Raw genomic sequence first — 20,018 nt, forward strand, 5'->3', positions numbered from 1 at the left:
CTTGAGGAGCTCATTGTCCAGCAGACAAGCAGATGAGTATAGAATAATTGAAATAAAATTTGATAAGAGTCATAATGGGGCAAGTACCAAGTGTGGGAGTGCACAGAAAAAGAAGACACTCATGGTATGCTAGCGCCGGCTTCTAACTGGCTTGTGAGAGCCAATTGCTAAATTTTCAGAAATTTTGTAAGCTACTCACTGAACATAGCCATTATTAAAAATTAAATTGGACAAAGTTATAACTCAATAAATTAGATTTAAAACAAAGATTATAAATGCTTAAAACTTCATTGCATCCTAATTATTTTGCTATGGCGTAATAGTATCTGTACGTTTTGCCTTATTCAGTTCTGCTACATCTATATGATGGAAATGCCAAATAATGGTATCTGTTACCAACTCCGTGTTCACTGGCACCACGTTAGTAGCCTGAAATTTGTCTTAGCGGGAGGATGTGCACTCGGGAGTTCAGCAAAGGCTCCAAAATAGAGATTTGTTTTTGTTTTTGTTTTTCTACAGAGAGCCTGTTGTTAAACACATATCAGCATGCTACTGACAACATGGAACCTAGGTCCCTATCTACTCCTGGTCAGAGAAGACTTCCTGGAAGAAGAGGAAGTAAAGATAAGTAAAACCTGTCACATGAAGAATGGGGGCTAGCCTGCAGAAACAAAACTCCAAACTAGAAACACCTTTGAAGTTATCCTAACTTCTCTACTCTTATGTCTTCCAAATGTGATCATTTGCGATCATATTGTATCTCTAATGAGAGCTCTTTACCTATATTCTAGTTTTCACTTTCAGAGCCTTTATGGGACTGCATTTTTCAGTCCCCTTGAAGTCACGCATGGCCATGTGACTTGGTTTTGCAAAGAGAATGCAAGAAGAAATGAAATCAGTCATTTCAAGGTGAAAGCTGTTAGAGACAGCGTGTGACTCAGTGTGCTCATTTAACCTTACTGTGATGACTGTGGAAGCTGTCAGCCTGAGGCCCTGAATGCCTTTACTGAGCAGTCTCTCAACTCCTATTTGGATTGGTTATTACACTGAGTAAGAAATAAACTTAGATTGGTCATGTATACTGAGCAAAAGGAAACCGCTGAGATTTTGGGGGTTATTCATCACTCCAGCATGGCCCATCCTATCTCAATTCACCTCCCTATTAATCTCTCACTAGAACCACTATACTAGCCACCTCCCTCCCTACGACTAGTCTCAGCATCTCCCACCTGTCCTCTGTACTGTAGGGAGACAGGGCCCTCAAATACTCTTCGACTTAAACATCTTTAAAATATTCTCGTGACACACAGAATAAATCTATACAATTTAGAACGGTATATTCAACAAGTACTTCATGATCTGTCCTCAGGGATTTGTGTCCCAATCACACTGAACTTGTCACTTTCTCAAACAGTTTTCCTGGCATCAGAATGCTCAAACTTTGAGACTTTGTGTTATCATCCCATTCCTCATTTTGACAAACTCAAACTTAAACATCAAATACCAAGTATTATGTTGCTTCATAAGTGTAACCTCCAGTCACATCAGTTACCTCTTCCCTTCTCTGTATTTTTAGTAGCACTTTGCTCACACTTCCATGACAGCAAGGATACTACGACATTATAAATAATTTTATATATTTCCCTATCTAGATTTAACTTTCTGGAATCTATTTTTGTATCCCAGGGATTTGACACACAGGGCTCATTAAAAGCTTGTGCTCGATGTATATGAGTGACTAATCTTTGATTTACTAAATATGGTCAGCTAGCACAGAATTTTCCTTTTGGTTTTCTTGACTTTGATTGTAATTAAGATTGTATCTTAGACTCCTGCTAGAACTCTAAAAGAGAGTCCTAATCATTTCCTCCAATCCTTTCACTTGAGGGATAGAAACCAAGGATTACAGATGTTGGGTGACCTGGTGCCTATTTAGTGACCAAGTCAGAAATAACACCTAAGGTCTTCTCACCCCCAGGTGTAGTCATTTACCTACCTTGAGTGCGATGTGGTACTAAAATGTTATCCTTATGTGCACTAACCAAAATTTCACGTTCTCATCATTCACATCAAACTGTGCCTGAGAAATATAGTCACCGTTCTTCTAGTATTTCTCAATTTATTTCCATAGGCTATGTTCACACACATTGCTCTTACCTCTCACATACTTTTTCTGTTTTTGTTTTGTTTTGTTTTGTTTTTTTAATGGCCCAAAATATGTCTTGAAGTGGACATTCAATGAAAAGGGGGAAAAAAATCAGAATTTCTGAACTGGAGGAGACCAGAAAAATCATTCAGTGCAAACTTCCCCTTTGACAATGTTTTTAAAATGAGATCCTAAAATATAACATCATTTATTAAAGGATACACCGCTATCATGTGGTCAAAGCAAGAATGCATTCAGATTTCTCAACTCCCAGGCCAGGAGCCGTCTTCCAGTAGAATGCAGGATTTTTTTGGGGGGGGCCAGTAACCATGGCCACTATTGCCTTACAGCTTAGGTCCCCAGTTCTGTGGCTGAAATTAATAATACAAGTGAAATCCTATTTATTTAAATACAAACGTTTAAAAATAAAGGAAAATACTCTGTAGAACCTAAAACCTAAGTTAATAAAAGGCTTAAAAGTCAGCCAGGCATGGTGGCTCACGCCTATAATCCTTGCACTTTGGGAGGCCAACATGGGCGGATCACGAGGTCAGGAGATCGAGACCAGTCTGGCTAACACGGTGAAACCCCATCTCTCCTAAAAAAAAAAAAAAAAAAAATTAACGAGTGTGGTGGTATGCCTGTAATCCCAGCCACTCCGAAGCAGGAGAACTGCTGGAACCCAGGAGGCAGAGGTTGCAGTGAGCCAAGATCTCACCACTGCACTCCAGTCCGGGCAATAGAGCGAGACTCTGTCTTAAAAAAATAATAAAAAAGACTTAAAAGTCAAATCTAACAAACATATTAATATTTTAAAAGGCATATACTTGAAATCTATTTGTTTTTATTCCTCTTTTATAATCTACTTGTAGGATTTGAAAAGAAAATCCCACAGTAAAATGTTCATTCAAATAAAACATGTGAGACAAGGGAATGCAAGCTGTTTAAATTAAATGAAATGGCCTGATCATCCATTCAAGGCAACTGCAAGAGGGATTAGAGTAAAGTTCTGTATTTAGTTACATGTTCGAAGTAAATGGGAAACTGCTGACTTAATAACTTAAGCCTAAACAAAATGAATCTCAGTCTTCTAAAAAGAGTCCCTGAAACAAAACCTCTAATTCCTAGAAAGCATCACAGTATGAATTTCAGAACATTGCTTAGGGCTTGTGCTACATAAATGTTTCATAAATTAAGAATGTATTTTATGCTTACATGTGTCCTGCTTTTCACAGTGTCTCTGGTCGAATTCATGTAAGCTTTTAAAATGCTGCCTTTAATTCTCATGTATCTAATTTCATCCAGGCTTTATGGTCAGTTAAATGCAATAAACTTGTCATAACACCTCCAAATATCAAGGTCTATGCTTTTGTCTGGTCATTTCCCCTGTTTTCCCCACTTTCTTCTCAATTTCCAGCAGCATGTAGGTTGCTTACTTTTAATTCTGTAGACAACAGCGTAAGATATACAGACATACATGATGATCTATCATTAAACAAAAGGGAAGAAGAGTTTCGAGAATAGAAATTGTAGTTATTGAACAACATTATTATAAGATACAAATACCTTGATTCAGTTTTCATTAAAATCATAGTGAAATCATAGACATGTATTTCAGATGGAAGCACTTAAGGAGTGAAAGACTATTGACTCGATTATCTTAGACAATAGAGAGTGCTGGACTGGCCACTACATTTTTCTGAGAAAAGGAAGGAAAGGTAAAAATGCATACATAGACTTACTGTAAAATTAAGTTAAACCTACTCATCATAAAAGACTGAATCTCTGAATTTGTTTTCTAAACTGAGGAAGGAGCTTTCCTGTAATATTTTAATAGTTATCTTCCAAAAACTGTTGACGTATTACCCTAAGACCATAGATCTGTGTTATAGGAAGATGCACTAACCTTTGCTCTAAAATGTATTTAAATATATGTTTTAATAAGAATAAAGTAAATAATTGCATTTTTAAATAAATTATAAACCCTAAAAGCTATCTTCAGGATTTGAAAATTCAATCTATGTTTCAAAAAGGATACTTTTTAAAGCTTACAGCTCTTAGATGGTTTCATCTCTTTTTTTCTTAAAACAATTTAGGCATGATATTGACAAAAAACTTGAGAAAATGACGTTTTTCAAAGAAGTATCATGAAAACTTACACTGAAAATTTTCTCACTAAAGATACATGACAGTTTCCAATTGTTACAAACGAATTTCTTTGTCACAAAATAACCATTACTTTCAAGAAATAAATGAATTACATATGCACAGAAAACCCCCTATGCTACGCATACCACCATGATACAAGGATAAAATTATACTTGTTAAAATACAGTCACGTCCAAAAATATTTGCCAGGTTGTCGCGAATACCTCCTTTGAAGTACAACCTTTATGTCACCACCAATTTTCTGTTTCTCTCATTAAAATATAACTACTATTAAGCAAAAGAAGAAAACAATGAATAAATAAAAATGCTCAAACAAAAGTATCCAATGGTTGGTTCAGAGAAAAAGCAAACTATGGTATCTACAAGGAAGCAGAAATTTCTGATTTAATTTGCTTTTATATTCATTCAACCATTAAAGCAACTGGTTTTAATCTTTGTACATGGGCTTAGTCCAAAAGGGTTTCAAAAATGTGGATGACGTTGCATACACTTGAGAAACTACAGCCAAGCAACTTTTCAAACACTCAAGAATATATGTATACACATGAATATATGTATACACATGAATACCCACATAAGAAAATATGTGTATATATGTACTGACACAGGCATATATACAGTCATAGACATAAACAAAATATACATATACAGTTATGGTTTTCAATTCTGAAATATTTATATATGCACAATAAACAAGTATAAAAATGATTATATTCTATAGAAGAAACACTTGAAGTCCTGAAACTCAAGTATTTTCAAAGACCTACCCTTTCTCCTTTCATTCATTCCTACTTTTCTCCCTTCCTTCCCTCTTTTTGTTCCTTTCTTCCCTGTCATCCTCCCTCCATTTTTCTATCAATTTATTCCTTCTTTCCATAAATAAGTATTAATCATATCACATGTGCCAGTAACTGGTATATACAGAAGATTCAATGGTAAGCAATTAGAGAAAGAACTCCCCTTCATAGAGCTTTAATTGTGCTGGGTGTAAATCCACTGAAAAAAATGAAAATCATAGCATTTCAAATCAGATAGACTGACATTCAAATCATAATAACATCACTTATCTCACTTATTTGGGTAATTACTTAACTTTGCTAAGTTTCCATTTGTTCAAAAGGAAAGTGACAATAATTTTAATTCCATCATTTATCTTGAGAATTAAATAAAATCATGAATGTAAAAATCTGGTGGAAAATCTGGGATTTAGCAGGTGTTCAATAAATGCTACATAACTACTCTCCCCATATACATTTAACATTAAATTGCAGTTAAATGTTAGTTTCAGTGTGGCAGGTTCACAGATGGTCAAAAAAAGAAAATATGCTCAGGGTATTACCTTGCTCTAAAGTAAACATTTTACTCAGAAAAGGTACTGAATAAACACTGGTTGAAAATATGTTGGTATTACCAAACAGAGGGAGAGAAAAAAAAAAAAATCAGAGGCAATGACACAGAGACTTGGAGAGACTGGAAAAACAAGCCCATGGTGGGCTTATTTTAATAAATATAGCAGATTAAAAGGTGACTGGTTCATCCTCCTTGCTCACATAAGAGGCACCATTTTGTAATGCTGGCTTATAATATTTCCAAACGCAATTTTATTTTTTTCCATTTTTATGAAGGAGGTGTTTTCATTTACTGGGAAGAGAGCTATGGCAAGTAGGCCTCCAGCCATGGCAGGTAATATTCTAGGTTTCTATGAAATAAGTTGGTGCATGAAAAGATAGATAAGCTCGAGAAGGAAGTAGGTCTGCAGGAAATTCAAATAGCACCGTGGAAACAACTAACAGAATGGACATTCTCACGAGGAAGTGATCTGACCTCTAGGAGCACACTGCATATTCCAGAAATACAAGGCATGTCCTGGTCCATCTTTTATCTGCTTCTACTCCCCAAGGAAGCTTTTATCTCTGGGATGGGCTGGATGATTCTAAATGAGATTTGAAAACAATGGACTCCAGTGGAACCCAACATCATCTATACTTTAAGCCTCACCATTACTTGCTATAAAATTCCAGAAACTGGCTGAATCCAGTAGTCTTAGTTTTAAATAGGCAATTTTATGAAAACAATAAAGCAAAGACAGAAGTGGATTTAAAGTGAGAGGTAGAGCACTTTTGAAACACTGGAATTTAAAGTGCAAAATCAACTCCTAACTGTTGATATCAATGTAATTGAAAAACCCAGTAGGCCAGGCGCAGTGGCTCACGTCTGTAATCCCAGCACTTTGGGAAGCCAAGGCGGGCAGATCACGAGGTCAGGAGTTGAGACTAGCTTGGTCAACATAGTGAAACCCCATTTCTACTAAAAATACAAAAATTATCTGGGCATGGTGACGCACGCCTTTAGTCCCAGCTACTCGGGGGGCCGAGGCAGGAGAATTGCTTGAACCTAGGAGGTGGAGGTTGTGGTGAGCCGAGATCACGCCATTGCACTCCAGTCTGGGCAACAGAGTGAGACTCTGTCTCAAAACAAACAAACAAACAAATAAACAAAAACAAACAAAAAAACTAGAAAAAATGTTTCTTCTCCGTAAATAAAAAACTCAAGTGCCAAATTGAAACAGCATTATTGTACCTAATGAAAATGCATTGAATAAAAGTCAGATTTCTGTACAGGGCTATGTGAAAATGACACTTCCAATGTTTTTGTTGTCTAACCATGCACTACATAGAGAGAGGGTCCCCAGAACTAATAGGGTTCCTTACTGAGACAGTCTCCTTTGCAGATGGATGTGTTAAATGGTCAGGGCTTGTTGTCCCTAAGTATTAAAATAAGCAATTATTTCCAATCAGACTGATTCTATATTTTCCAAACAACCTTACTGATTGAGATTTAGTTCCCTACATGGATTTTCCATTGTGATTAAGGGAGGCCTCTGATTCACTTTACAACTATATTTCTCATTGCAAAGTAGAAAGTTGGCATTTTACTTCACGTTCCTCAGTCTTTTATGAGTTTTCTAAGTATGAATCAGCATTTCAAGTTCCAATTACCTACAACAAAGAAAAGATGGAATTACTAAAGCATGTGAGATTTAGGGCCAACCAGATGCACTGGTAAATTTGTCAAGTTAATGGTATGTATATGCAAATCATTCCTCAAAGCATGGCAGACATAGAGAAATACAAGACTTAGTCTCACTTCTCAAGGAGTTTCCAAACCAGATGAGGAGGTAAGTTATATACACATGGGAAAATAGAAAAAAAAACACATGAAGGCAGTTTGAGGCCCAGCAGAATAGGGAGATCTATAAGACATATAAATATATGAAGGGCATACACATACACCTACAATGAAAAGATTAGAAGGATATCTCTGGGTAGTGGGATAGATACGCCTTTATTACATTTATATTTTCTATAGTACACACGCATTTGCTTTTATAATAAAAACACTTAAAATGTTATCTGTAGAGTATAATAGGCTACCATAGGCTGAAGGAGGAAGATCTATATTCGGATTTACTGTGGATCTGTAGAGATATAATCAGTAGTCACCAAGATTAAGTTACCATCAAAAATACTTGTATTAGTTTCCTATTACTACTGTAATGAATTATCACAAACTTGGTGGGTTGGTTTAAAATGGCCTAAATTTATTATCTCACAGGTCTGGAGTTCAGAAGTACAAAATTGGTCTCACTGGGATAAAATCAAGGTGTTGGCAGGGTTGCATTCCTTCCGGAGGGTCAGGAGAAAATCTGACTTACTGCTCTTTCCAGCTTCTAGAGACCACCTACATTCCTTGGCTCATGGCCCCTGTCCATCCTCAAAACCAGCAATGTCTGGTGTAGTCTTTATCATACTATGTCACTGGGACATCAATACTTTTGCCCCCCTCCCCTTATTTTCTTTTAACTTATAGAGAATCTTGTGATTATATCAGGCCCACCCAGGAAGTATGGAAAAATAGTCTCATCTAAGGATCCATAACTTAATCACATCTTCAAAATCTTTTACCATGTACAGCATTATATTCATAGGCTCCAGGAATTAGGACATGGACATTTTGGTAAGTAGATTATTTTAAATACCAAAATAATATTTAAGAAATAAACACATTCCTTGACACAACTCCTTTTTTGGAGGGGGAAGGGGGGATGCACACTTTCTCCTTTTCTCCATATACCACTTTTAAAAATATTATAATTCAACTTGAATGGTATAAGAAAATCAGCAATGTCAAATTTGTAACTCACCACAAAGATAACAAGAGAGAAGATGCAGAGGTTATTCTCTGCAAGTTATGCAGCTTTTTTCTTAGCTACAGGAGCATCCTAGATGAGAAATTATGTTCTTCATCCATAGTTAATGGAATTCTGAAAATGGGAGGAGTCATTGTCATGGGAGTCGATGTTATAAAGTTATGCTTTGCCTGATTACCCCAGTGGCTAGACCTGCTAAAGCTACACCAGAAATAAATCCAGGAAACAGAAAATCTAGATTATAACCTTCTTGACAATCAAATATTGGAGAAGAATTCTACCAAGCTCAACTGCTATTAATGAACTACTACTGTAATGTCAAATGACGTAAGGTTAAGGACTGACTTTTCTAATAAACATTTTGCAGACCAATTCACATTGAAGTTGTTGGCATCTCCTCGTAAATCTAACTGTGACCACAATCTATACAGTGAGGACTTGGTCTTTGCTCATGATTCACCCTCTGCCTACAACCCCTTGGTGAATATTTGAGCAACTTCCAAAACTTTGCAAAGTCACCCTCTTGCCCTTCCAGTGAAGTTCTTTGTCTCTGTGTTCTCACTATCATCTCAAATAACATTGACCCCTGCCTCCCTGGAATTCCACTGGACATACTTACAACTTTTGTGACTTTCATCTTTGCATGGTCTACATCCCCACATTAATATCCAGAGGTGAGAATTGGTTTGACTTATTTCAACCATTGTAAAGATAACCATAAGGCCAGGAAAAAGTTTACAGTCTGAAAGAGCTATCCCACTTGCTCAAATATTGAAATGCTTCAATGAACACCTGCTTCCCTGAACTTTCTCCTGGGACTCTCAACCCAGCAACTAAAACAGTGATGCCTGGGCCATCCGCGAGCCTCTGGGACCCTGCTGTAGAACCACAGCCAAGGCCGCTTCTACTTGGTCAGTGTCCAGGCTCCACAAACTTGACTGCATTCCCAAACTGCAGGATAGTATCTGGCTTATAATGGCACTCAGTAAATATCTGCTGAATGAATGAATCTTATCAACATACCTTGTATGTCAATATATTTTGCTACAAAAAAAATTAAAAACAAAACACATTCCTCACAATTTCACAGAAGGTCATTCAAATCTTTATTGAACGTAGTTTTGCAAACGATATTTTCCACTGTTTTGCACCAACCTACCATTGTCCCACTGAGGAGAGATTCCAGAATGATCATTTTATCTCACAAATGAAAACAGTTTTATGTTTTAAAAAGAACACTACCCGCAAAGGAACAAAAAACGGTGCCTTGTAGACATGGCATTTTTGATTGACCAGACAGCAAAACTAAATGAAATAAGCATAAAGCTATGGAAAAGAGAGACATGTCTAAATAGGTTCTAGAAAGATCTCCCAAGAAATAAACTGGAAATCTTTGATTAAAAAGTTCCACAAAGGAAGACTTTAAGCATTTTTTAAGAAGAATTACAAGTGAAAAGAAAAAACAGAGGAGAATGTTTCTTTCATCTTGCAAGATAAGTGTCTTCACTTGAAATAAGATTCCAGTAGAACTTCAAAGATATTTAGCAGATTTCATAAAGTAGTAGCTACTCTTTATCTTTAGGTTCTTTGCCTTAATAACTGTGAAATTTGTGAAACAGAAGATTTTTTTTTTTTTTTTTTTGAGACGGAGTCTCGCTCTGCCACCCAGGCTGGAGTGCAGTGGCCAGGTCTCAGCTCACTGCAAGCTCCGCCTCCTGGGTTTACACCATTCTCCTGCCTCAGCCTCCCAAGCAGCTGGGACTATAGGCGTCCGCCACGTTGCCCGGCTAGTTTTTTGTATTTTTTTTAGTAGAGACGGGGGTTTCACTATGTTAGCCAGGATGGATGGTCTCGATCTCCTGACCTCGTGATCCGCCCGTCTCGGCCTCCCAAAGTGCTGGGATTACAGGCTTGAGCCACCACGCCCGGCCAAAGATTTGTTTTAAATGAGGTTATTGTTCAATTTAGACATTGAACATTTTCAAAAGGATGTAATATCTATAGAAAATACCTTACATGAGACAGGTGAGAGCATAAAAATCTTAAAGAAAGCTTTACTCTGTAAATTTAAAATTTACCTACTTTTGTGAGTCTGCACTCTCATACCTGGAAAATAGTTACATTATACAGGTCCACATCAAACCACAGAAACACAAAAAATAAACTGACAATGTATCAAAACTCTTAAGGAAAAAGGACTTTCTAAGCTTTGAAGTACTATGAAAACAAAAGCACAAAGGAGAAAATGAATAATTGTGGAATAATAGTAAATATTTGCATGCTCTATGCTAAAAAATAAGAAAATATTCAAAACACAAATAACCACCTTGCAGCAAATGTAAGAAGGAAACAATAAGTATGTTTAATATAACAAGAGCCTGTATAGATTACTAAGAAAAGCCATAAGACCCTAATAAATAAATAGGCAAAAAACAGTGCTTTTGTTTGTTATGATGCCATAACAAAATACCACAGACTGCAGGGCTTACACAATAGAAATGTATTTTCCCACAGATCTGGAGGCTAGATGTCCTAGATTAAGGTATTAGCGGGTTTGGTTTCTTCAGAGGCCTCTCTCCTTGGTTTGCAAATGGCCACATTCTTGCTGTGTCCCCACATAGCTGTCCTCAAGTCTTTGTGTTGTCTGTGTCCTAATTTCCCCCTCTTATAGGACAACAGTCCTACTGGATTAGGGCCCACCCATAGGACCTCATTTTATCTTAATTACTTACTTAAAGCCCTATCTTCAAATATAGTATCATGCTGAGATTTAGGTGTTCAACATATGTATTGAGGTGGGAAGGACAATTTATCCCATAACAAACCACAAACAATTCAAAACAGAAATGTCTGAAACAGGCACATAAAAATATTACATTTGCTAATAAGTAAAGGAATGCTAATTGAAGGTAAAATATCATTATACTTTTCATTTTCCTTTTTTTTTTTTTTTTTGAGATGGAGTCTCGCTCTGTCACCCAGGCTGGAGTGCAGTGGCACAACCTCGGCTCATTGCAACCTCCGCCTCCTGGGTTCACACCATTCTCCTGCCTCAGCCTCCCGAGTAGCTGGGACTATAGGTGCTTGCCACTACACCCGGCTAATTTTTTGTATTCTTCAGTAGAGATGGGGTTTCACTGTGTTAGCCAGGATGGTCTCGATCTCCCGACCTCATGATCCACCCACCTCGGCCTCCCAGAGTGCTGGGATTACAGGCGTGAGCCACCGCGCTTGGCCTCATTTTTCAAACTAGTAAGACTTGAAAGTCTTTTAAAAGCATTTTAATCCTGGCAAGGTTTCAGTTCAATGAGAATTTTGAATGCTGTTGGCAGGAATGTAACCTGACAAACCATTTTGGGAAGCAAACTTTTAATATTAATCAAGATTATAAAAAATATTATACTCAGTCTAGGTCAATATAATCAAAAAAATAAGAAAATGCATATGTAGATACGAGCATATTAACTTCTAGGAAGAGATCTTTACTAAAATATTATCTGAGTCTTATTCATAATACCAAAAAAAAAATTGAACCAATCTAAATGCTCACAATGGAGAAACTCTAATGTAAACTCAACACTTCATAAGCTGTTATGCAGCCATTAAAATGGTGTGTGTAAAAACTACCAAAAATATATAATAGTTACAATTTTGTTTTATAAAATGCAGTATGCAAAGCTATATATTAAAAATACAGAATAAAAGGAGCAGGAAATATACCCACAGTCATTTCTTTAAGATAACAGAATTGCTTGTTGTTATTTGTTTTTATTTACTGGTATTATACTTTTAAAATTTCCAAAAAGCAACATGCATTTATATTTACAATAAAAACATGATCATTTCAGCTTGAGTAAAATTGGATTGAATATGCCAAAATTTAGTTTCAATTCTATTAAGCATAGGTCAAAAGGTCAGCTTCTTACTTTAATGCTTTGCTTTCACTCTGTCACATGGTTTTTAACCAACTTTTATGTTGACATAAGTGATACCTTCACTCAACACCCATTTCAAACCCAACCCACTTATGCCCCAGAAATAAAAACAGATTACTCTATGGGAAAAGATGGAAATCCCGATTATAAGAATTTGAGAATCCTTAGCAGGTCAAGTTCGCCTTTCAGGAAACCTTGGTAAGATCACTCTCTGTTCAGTTTTTCTACCTGAGATCATCCACTTTATCTGCCTAAAGATCAGAGGCATTTGTTCCATAGATGCCTCAATAACATGAGACACTACCTTTCTGCTGCCTTTCGCTGTGACTGTGAGAAATATACAGCAAAGGTGTGGCAAGTTCTAACACATGCATCTCAACTCTTAGTTAAGTGCAGGGTATAGAGTACTGTGCCAGAAGAACCTACGAAATGTTGTATTTTACTTTTTGGTGAAATACTGAGATTCAAAGAACACTCAATCTTGGAGTTTGTGAGGAGCTCCAGATTGTAAACTTTGAGCAACTGATTGCCAATCAAAACTGCAGGACTCAAACTGTGTTCATTAATTTGATGGATCTTAATTGGGACTCTTATTTTCCTACTAGACTAGAAATAAGAAACATAATTGTAACGAGTTCCATAGTGTCTCACCAAAACTCACATCCACCTGGAACTTCAGAATGTAACCTTATTTAGAAATGTGGTCTTTCCAAATATAATTAAGGTAAAGATCAAGGTGAACTCATACTGGATTAGGGTAGGCTCTAAATGCAGTGAAAGTGTTTCTACAAGGCGCATAAAAGGACACGCAGAGAAGGAGCCATGTGAAGTCAGAGGCTAAGGTGAGAGCGAGGCTGCCACAAGCCAAGGAATACCAGGAGCCACTATAAGCTGCAAGAGGAAGGAAAGATTCTTTACAGTCTTCAGAGAGACCCTGACCCTGCTGACTCCTTGACCTTGGATGTCTAATCTGGAGAACTGTGAGAACACAAATTTCTGTTGTTTTAAGTAACCTAGTTGTGATGATTTGTTATGACAGCCCTGGGAAATTAATAAAGTGCTATATGAAGACAATGATGCCACATTTCACAAAACTGTCCTTTTATATTGAGGCAGAAGGGTGTGGTGGAAAGAGCACCAAAAGAGCAGAGTCAAAGGGTTGGGTATTGGCTCCATGCTACAACGTTCCACTAGGCAAAACAGAGGCTCTCCAAATAGCTGCTCATAATAGACATGATTATCATCTCAATTGAATAGGATTCTTAACAAGACAAAGGAAATGGTATACATAGTAAGCATTTGATAAGGTGTAGACAGAAATTCAGATTTTGTTGTTATTGTTAGTGGTTTAGAGTAAATGCCAATTTTACACTCAATATCTATTTAGGAAATATGAAAACAGACCAAAAAATATTTACACAAGTACATGTGTGGTTTACCTTTCAGTTCTTTCTTTATTACAGGATCTTTCTTCCTTAAAGGGTGGGCTTATATCGTGAAGACTGAATGTGGACCCTGATACGAATCATTTATCACACAGACAGGTGAATTATTAGCGATGTTTCAGAAGGGGGGTAATGTGGGGCTGTTATTTTTAGGATTGTTGTACTGTCATTAATAATCACCTCTTGTACTTTTAGTCATCTGAACTGGAAAAGAAAAGAAATAGTTAGTCCTGATCATGGTAAGGCAGCTTTTTAGTGTTTCTGATTGAGAAAAATAAAAAGTTAGGGACAAAGAATCCTATCACCAATGTCCAGTTCCTGAGTTTTGATGGCATTCACCATCCTATTTGAGAAAAGTGGTGGATGGGTGGCAACAAAGGCAAGAAAACTGATTGCTGTTATTTAAGTAATAACCACAGTACAATACAGCTTTTATAACATTCCAGGATGTAATAAGTACTAGAATAAATTACTCAATTCTTAAAGTAACAGCTTTGGTGTACCATTCAGAAGATTAAATGTGTAACTCTTGATTGTGAATTCCCTTATTCAATAAAAATATACTGTGGCAAATTATTTCGAGCATTATCTCTAAGAATTGATGTTATCCAAACATGTTTTCAAAATTAAATAGAAGATGGGCTGAAGCCTTCTGTGTTAATGCTTTCCTCCCTATTAGAGCAGAAGGCAAGACTCATTCCTCCAAGCTCATTCTCAACGGAAAATTGATGCCAAACCTAAGGTGCTGTGAACAAAACTCACTGACAGCAAACAATTTCTCCAAAGCTCAACTCCTTAGAAGCATTTTGTCAACGTTGGGTAATTAGTTTCCATGATCATCGCTGTCTTTCATTGGGTCTACGTAGCTGGTTACATTGTTCTCCAGTCTTCTTCTGTGTTCCAATGAAGGACCAATGTGGTAAGTGCCACTTCCTCACTGTTTTGCCCTCTCCCCACTTGACACCATTCCCAGACATGCAGATAGTGGTGACGGTGGAAAAAAATTCACCACCCTACGCATTTCTCTCTAACCCCATTCATAAGTTCATATCGTCACCCAATCCTGGATGAGTCATTGCAATATTCAGCTAATGAGACCTGTCATCCTTGGACTTGTGCTTACCCTACTTCCGCATCTCCCACCACTGCCCTCCACATGTGCTATACTGCCGTCACACTGAGGGTCAGGGCCCTTTCACTCTTCCGTATCTTTGGGTAGAGAGAACAGCAGGGCATGCCTCTTTGAAGCACACATACCGGAGATCCTTGCCCAAACATCCTCGTGCTGAGTTCCTTGCTCTTCTCTTTGCCTCCTTTGACTACGTCTCATCACTTCATACTCCATTCTTAGAGTCTAAGTTTCTTAATCCCAGGATAAGGCTGGAGCTATACAATAGTTCCCACTTATCTGCAGTTTTGCTTTCTGTGGTTTCGGTTACCAGCTGCCAATGGTGGTCTGAAAATATTAAATAGAAAATCCTAGAAATAAACCATTTGTAAGTTTTATATCACACGCCCTTCAGAGTGGCATGATGAAATCTTGTGCCCATCCTGCTCCCTCCCTCCAGTGATGTGAATACTCCTTTTGTCCTGGGTTTCCACATTGTAGATGCTGCCTGCCCATAAATCACTTTGTAGCCACTGGTGATCAGATCTGCCGTCTCAGTATTACAGGGCTTATGTTCAAAAAACCCTTTATTTTTCTTAACAATGGCCCCAAAGCACAAGAGTAGTGATGCTGGCAATTCGAATATACCAAGAAGAAGCCATAAAGCGCTTCCTTAAAGTGAAAACGTAAAAGTTCTAAACTTAATAAGGAACACAAAAACTTATGTTGAGGTAGCTAAGGTCTATGGTATGACCACATCTTCTATCCATGAAACTGGAGTGACACCAGCATTTCCAGTTCCCTCATATATGCCTCCCCAGCTCAAGGTCTGATGCCAGTTTGGGAATGAGGGTGTAGTGATTGAGCTTGATGACGGCTTGACTATCAAGTAAGTGAAACACTAACATCCTTTGAGGAAAGTGGCTAATTACAAACATATTTTGAAAATAAATGCTACCATTTATTCAGCATTTACTAGGACCAAGAATTAAGTAGTTTATTACATATTTTATATATATCATCCTAATCTAATTCTAGGCACCTGTAAGTTCAAACCATGTGATTGCCCTGAGAAGACTAATAATCTATTGCCCTTACAAACTATATTTTCCAGATGCTCAACAGTTATTTTGAGGAGAAGCTGTGGGCTGCAGAATGGGAAGGTGGAGAAGGTAGGCTACTAATGTGAGCATTCCATTGCTCCTAAATGGCCTCAAACAATTCAGCCCTGGCCCCAAACATACTACTCCATTAGGCAACATAAAAGCCCTATAGTTAAGTTAGTTTGCCACACCTCTAGCTAGATAAGACTGCAATCATCTATTTTTACTTAAGACTATCCATTTGTAGGAAGTAGGGGGTCCTACTGTAGGATGTAGGGGGTGTCTTGATTATTTAGGCCTTGCAAAAAATAAATTGAACCTGATCTTATGGAAATTCTACACAGGTAGGTAGGGAAGAGGAGATTGGGTAAAGACATCTGGAGGAAGCTCTTAGCCAAATCCAAAGACCAAATATCCCCTTTCTCAAACAAATCAATGACTTGAATAAAAAGGAGCCAGAGCTAGTGTTACACAGTTAAAGAGACTTGGAAAACATAACAGTAAATACCATATAAAGACTTATAAAGACTTTGTTTGGATTCTGACGCAAATAAACACACAATTAAAAGACTTCTTGAGAAAACTGAGGAAACGCAAATATGGATATATGAACTGAATCTTAAATTGCATCAAAGGATTGTCATTAATTGTGTTAGGCATTACAAATGACATTGTGTTTATGTATACACACATTCTTATCATTTGGACATGTATACTTCAGAATCTGCAGGAGAAAAGCATTACATCTAACATTCATTTTAAAATATGACCTCCTCAAATAAATTAATGAATGGAACAAGATTGGAAAATTGCTGACAATTATTGATGCTAGGTAAAGGGTGCATAAGCTTTATTGTACTATTCACTTTCTTTTGTTTGTGGTTGAAATTTTCATAATAACAAGCTTTACCAAAAGCAAATTCATTGATTCTTTTTATCTCAAAAAGAGACATTTGTGCCTGCCAGGTAATGTGTCCAAGTTTTAGAAGTGTAACTGGAATGTCCAGATCAATTTAAATTTATATGAAATCACAACTGGGTTGAACACAGGTAGAGAAAAGGCAAACAGAGCCTAGAAGAAAAAAAGACTTAGGGATTACGAGTATTAAAACAACATCTGATGGAACAATCAATAATTATGTGCATAGTCACAATATGAAAGAAATGAAAGAACTCCAAGAAAGAGAAGTTCAAGTAAAAAGGTGGCCAAACTAATAGAAACTGTCTTTCTACTGTTCTGCAGGTGTACAATCGCCCTCCTCCTTCAAGACTCATCAAAAGTTATAGATCAGTGCTGCCTTTGCCGGCTCCCCAAGGCTGTTAGCTGCTGTCTCATATGCGATTCCACAAAGCTTTGTTCATACTTTCCAGGTTTTTTACACTTTATAAAGGAAGAGATGTTGACTAGCACTTGCCTTGGAATGTCATATATGTATACACTTAATAAATAGTGGAAGAAATGGATGCATGGTCTATTTGTCCATTTTCACACTGTTATAAAGAAATATCAGAGGCTGGGTAATTTATAAAACAAAGAGGTTTAATAGACTCACATTTCTGCATGGCTGGGGGGACCTCATGAAATTTACAGTCATGGTGAAAGGCAAAGGGGAAGCAAGCTTGTACCTTCTCACATGTCAATGGGAAAGAGAGAGTGAGCCAGCAAAGGGGAAAGAGCCCCTTATAAAACCATCAGATCTCATAAGAAATCACTTCACTACCATGAGAACAGCATGGGGCACACTGCCCCCATAATCCAACCACCTCCCACCAGGTCTCTCCCTCAGCACCTGGGGATTCCAATTCCAGATGAGATTTGGGTGGGGACACAAAGCCTAACCGTATCATATGGGTACTAAAGAAAGGAAAAAAAGAGTGGGACGGAAGAAAAAGAAAAATTCTATTCCTTCCTGGGAAGAAAAAATTCTGAGGGCAGAGGGTTGGGACTGATATTTAAGAAAGATTTCATGTAAATAATCCCAAACCAAGCAGAATCAGGTGCTACCTTTCTTTAGGAGCCTGTTACTAGGAATTTGTTTTGTTTTGTTTTAGCTAGGCTAAATCCCACACATCCTCTTTTGTGCAAGCAATTCATCAAAAATGCCAGGCTGGAGACAGTTGAGATTTTTTATCTCTTGCTGAGAAAAGAAAGTTTTCTTTGAGCTATCACATGCACAGTTATTTTTATTAGACTCTCAGTTGAGATACCCCTGCTGCATAGCATATTGAATACTTTATTGACCATAAAATGTGCTGCTGCAATTAGAGGTTTTTTTTTTTTTTTTTTTCCAAGCATTGTGCCTTTCTGGAGGCACTTGGAAGCTCATTTCTGTTGATCAGTTTTTCAAGGATGTTTGCAATTTAGCAACAGTGAATTGGAAGTTCAGTTAAATATCTGGCATCTCTGAGTGAGTGTTTCCAAGATCTGCAATTAAGTAGGGCAGGGTAAAGCATAGTGAGGCTCCTCATGCATAATCTGCAAAGGTTTTTCACACTATCTGAGATTTTAGAGAAAAAATGTTCACTAAGTAAATCAGGAGCAAATTCACTTAAAAGACTGCCTTATAAATCATTCAGCTTTGTCAGACAATCTCTGGGTGCACTAAGTGCTGGCTATCTTTGGGTTATTTTAGAGACAATCACCTCTATTGGATATCACCAAGTAAAACAGCACAGACCTCATGGAAGATACCATGTTTAAACAGTATGAGGTTTCAGATCTCATGCCTCAGGCAGAGTTTGGAACCAGAAGCTGAGGACACTATTAGTTGAATGAGTGAATAAAAGAAAAGAGAATTCTTCCTGGTCTCTAAAAAAAAAATATGCCCTAGGTTACTTCCAGTAAGGCAACAGCAAATCAGAATGGAATATGTGAGTTGCAGCAGGACTGGCAGTTTATGCAGGTTAAATGTCCTGTTGTGTATTTCTCTCCATGTGCCCTCACTGGGTTAGTGGGGAAGCCCAGACTTGTCTTCGAATCTCAAGCCATCACCTGTGCTGTTTTCTGTAGATTTCATAGCTGCTGTCAATAAAACTTTTTATTGAAGCATCGTGCCTTTTGTGAAACTATAGTCAAGCCCACGCCCGAAAGCCATCTAGGTCTAGACCTCTGATGACATTCTGATGAGGTGGGGCAGGTGACTGCTACCGTGGAGATTCCTGTTCTACTCTCAGCTTCTTCTCTCCATCTACTGACCCCCTCATCCTACTATCTCCACCAGGAAATACACAGAGACTCGAAGAGCTATAGCTTAGTTGTACTGAGAATCTAACAGGCATTGTGCATGCTTGTGATGCAGCAACGAATGAAACAGAAGTGTGCCCTCATCTTAGGGAGCTCGAATTCTAGTGATTTAAAATAAGCCTGTGGTAAGGGCTTGCATCTCTCCACAGCAGGCACCTTACAAAGCATTGTACCTTCAATTTGGTTTTCTGTGTCGTTTTGTCTTAATTCACTCAATAAAATTTATTTCAGGTTTCTGCTCAATTGTCACTTCATAATGGAACGTTCTCCTTCTAAAAAACATCCTTCTCCAACTACTACCACTCCACACCCACCTCTCTCTACCTTGCCTTATTTGTCTATACAGCCCTTAGCACTACTGGACTAAGCTTATTTATTTATCAGTTTTTTGTGTGTGTGTCTTTTCTTGCTAGAATATAAAGTGTTTCAGGGCAGCCAACTTGGTTAATTCATTACTGAGTACCTGGCTTATTATAAGAGATGAATACGTATTTGTTGAATTAATTAATGCATAAATAACCATAAGCAATAGGTATGATCATTATTCCTGTTTTTCAAATGGGAAATTTATACTTAATGAGGATAAGAAATTTGTCTAAAGTCACCCGATACATAAGCAGTGAAAGTAGGGCTCAGACCAGGTCTTCTGGAGCAGAAA

General features: G+C 37.5%; 1 protein-coding gene and 1 long non-coding RNA gene across 2 annotated transcripts in view; one reads left to right on the forward strand and one right to left on the reverse strand.

Moving 5' to 3' along the window:
• The window catches only part of KCNIP4 (potassium voltage-gated channel interacting protein 4), a 1,243,239-nt gene that overhangs the window by 1,019,777 nt on the left and 203,444 nt on the right, over window positions 1–20,018 (reverse strand). The window lies entirely within an intron of this gene.
• Window positions 13,919–17,550, forward strand: LOC117085205. The gene is made up of 5 exons (XR_004437867.1): window positions 13,919–14,004; window positions 14,101–14,144; window positions 14,585–14,824; window positions 16,128–16,185; window positions 17,360–17,550. It is a non-coding gene; the product is annotated as an uncharacterized LOC117085205 (long non-coding RNA).

This window comes from Trachypithecus francoisi, unplaced genomic scaffold, assembly GCF_009764315.1.
Source record: "Trachypithecus francoisi isolate TF-2019V2 unplaced genomic scaffold, Tfra_2.0 Lachesis_group1, whole genome shotgun sequence".
Taxonomy (NCBI): Eukaryota; Metazoa; Chordata; class Mammalia; order Primates; family Cercopithecidae; genus Trachypithecus; species Trachypithecus francoisi.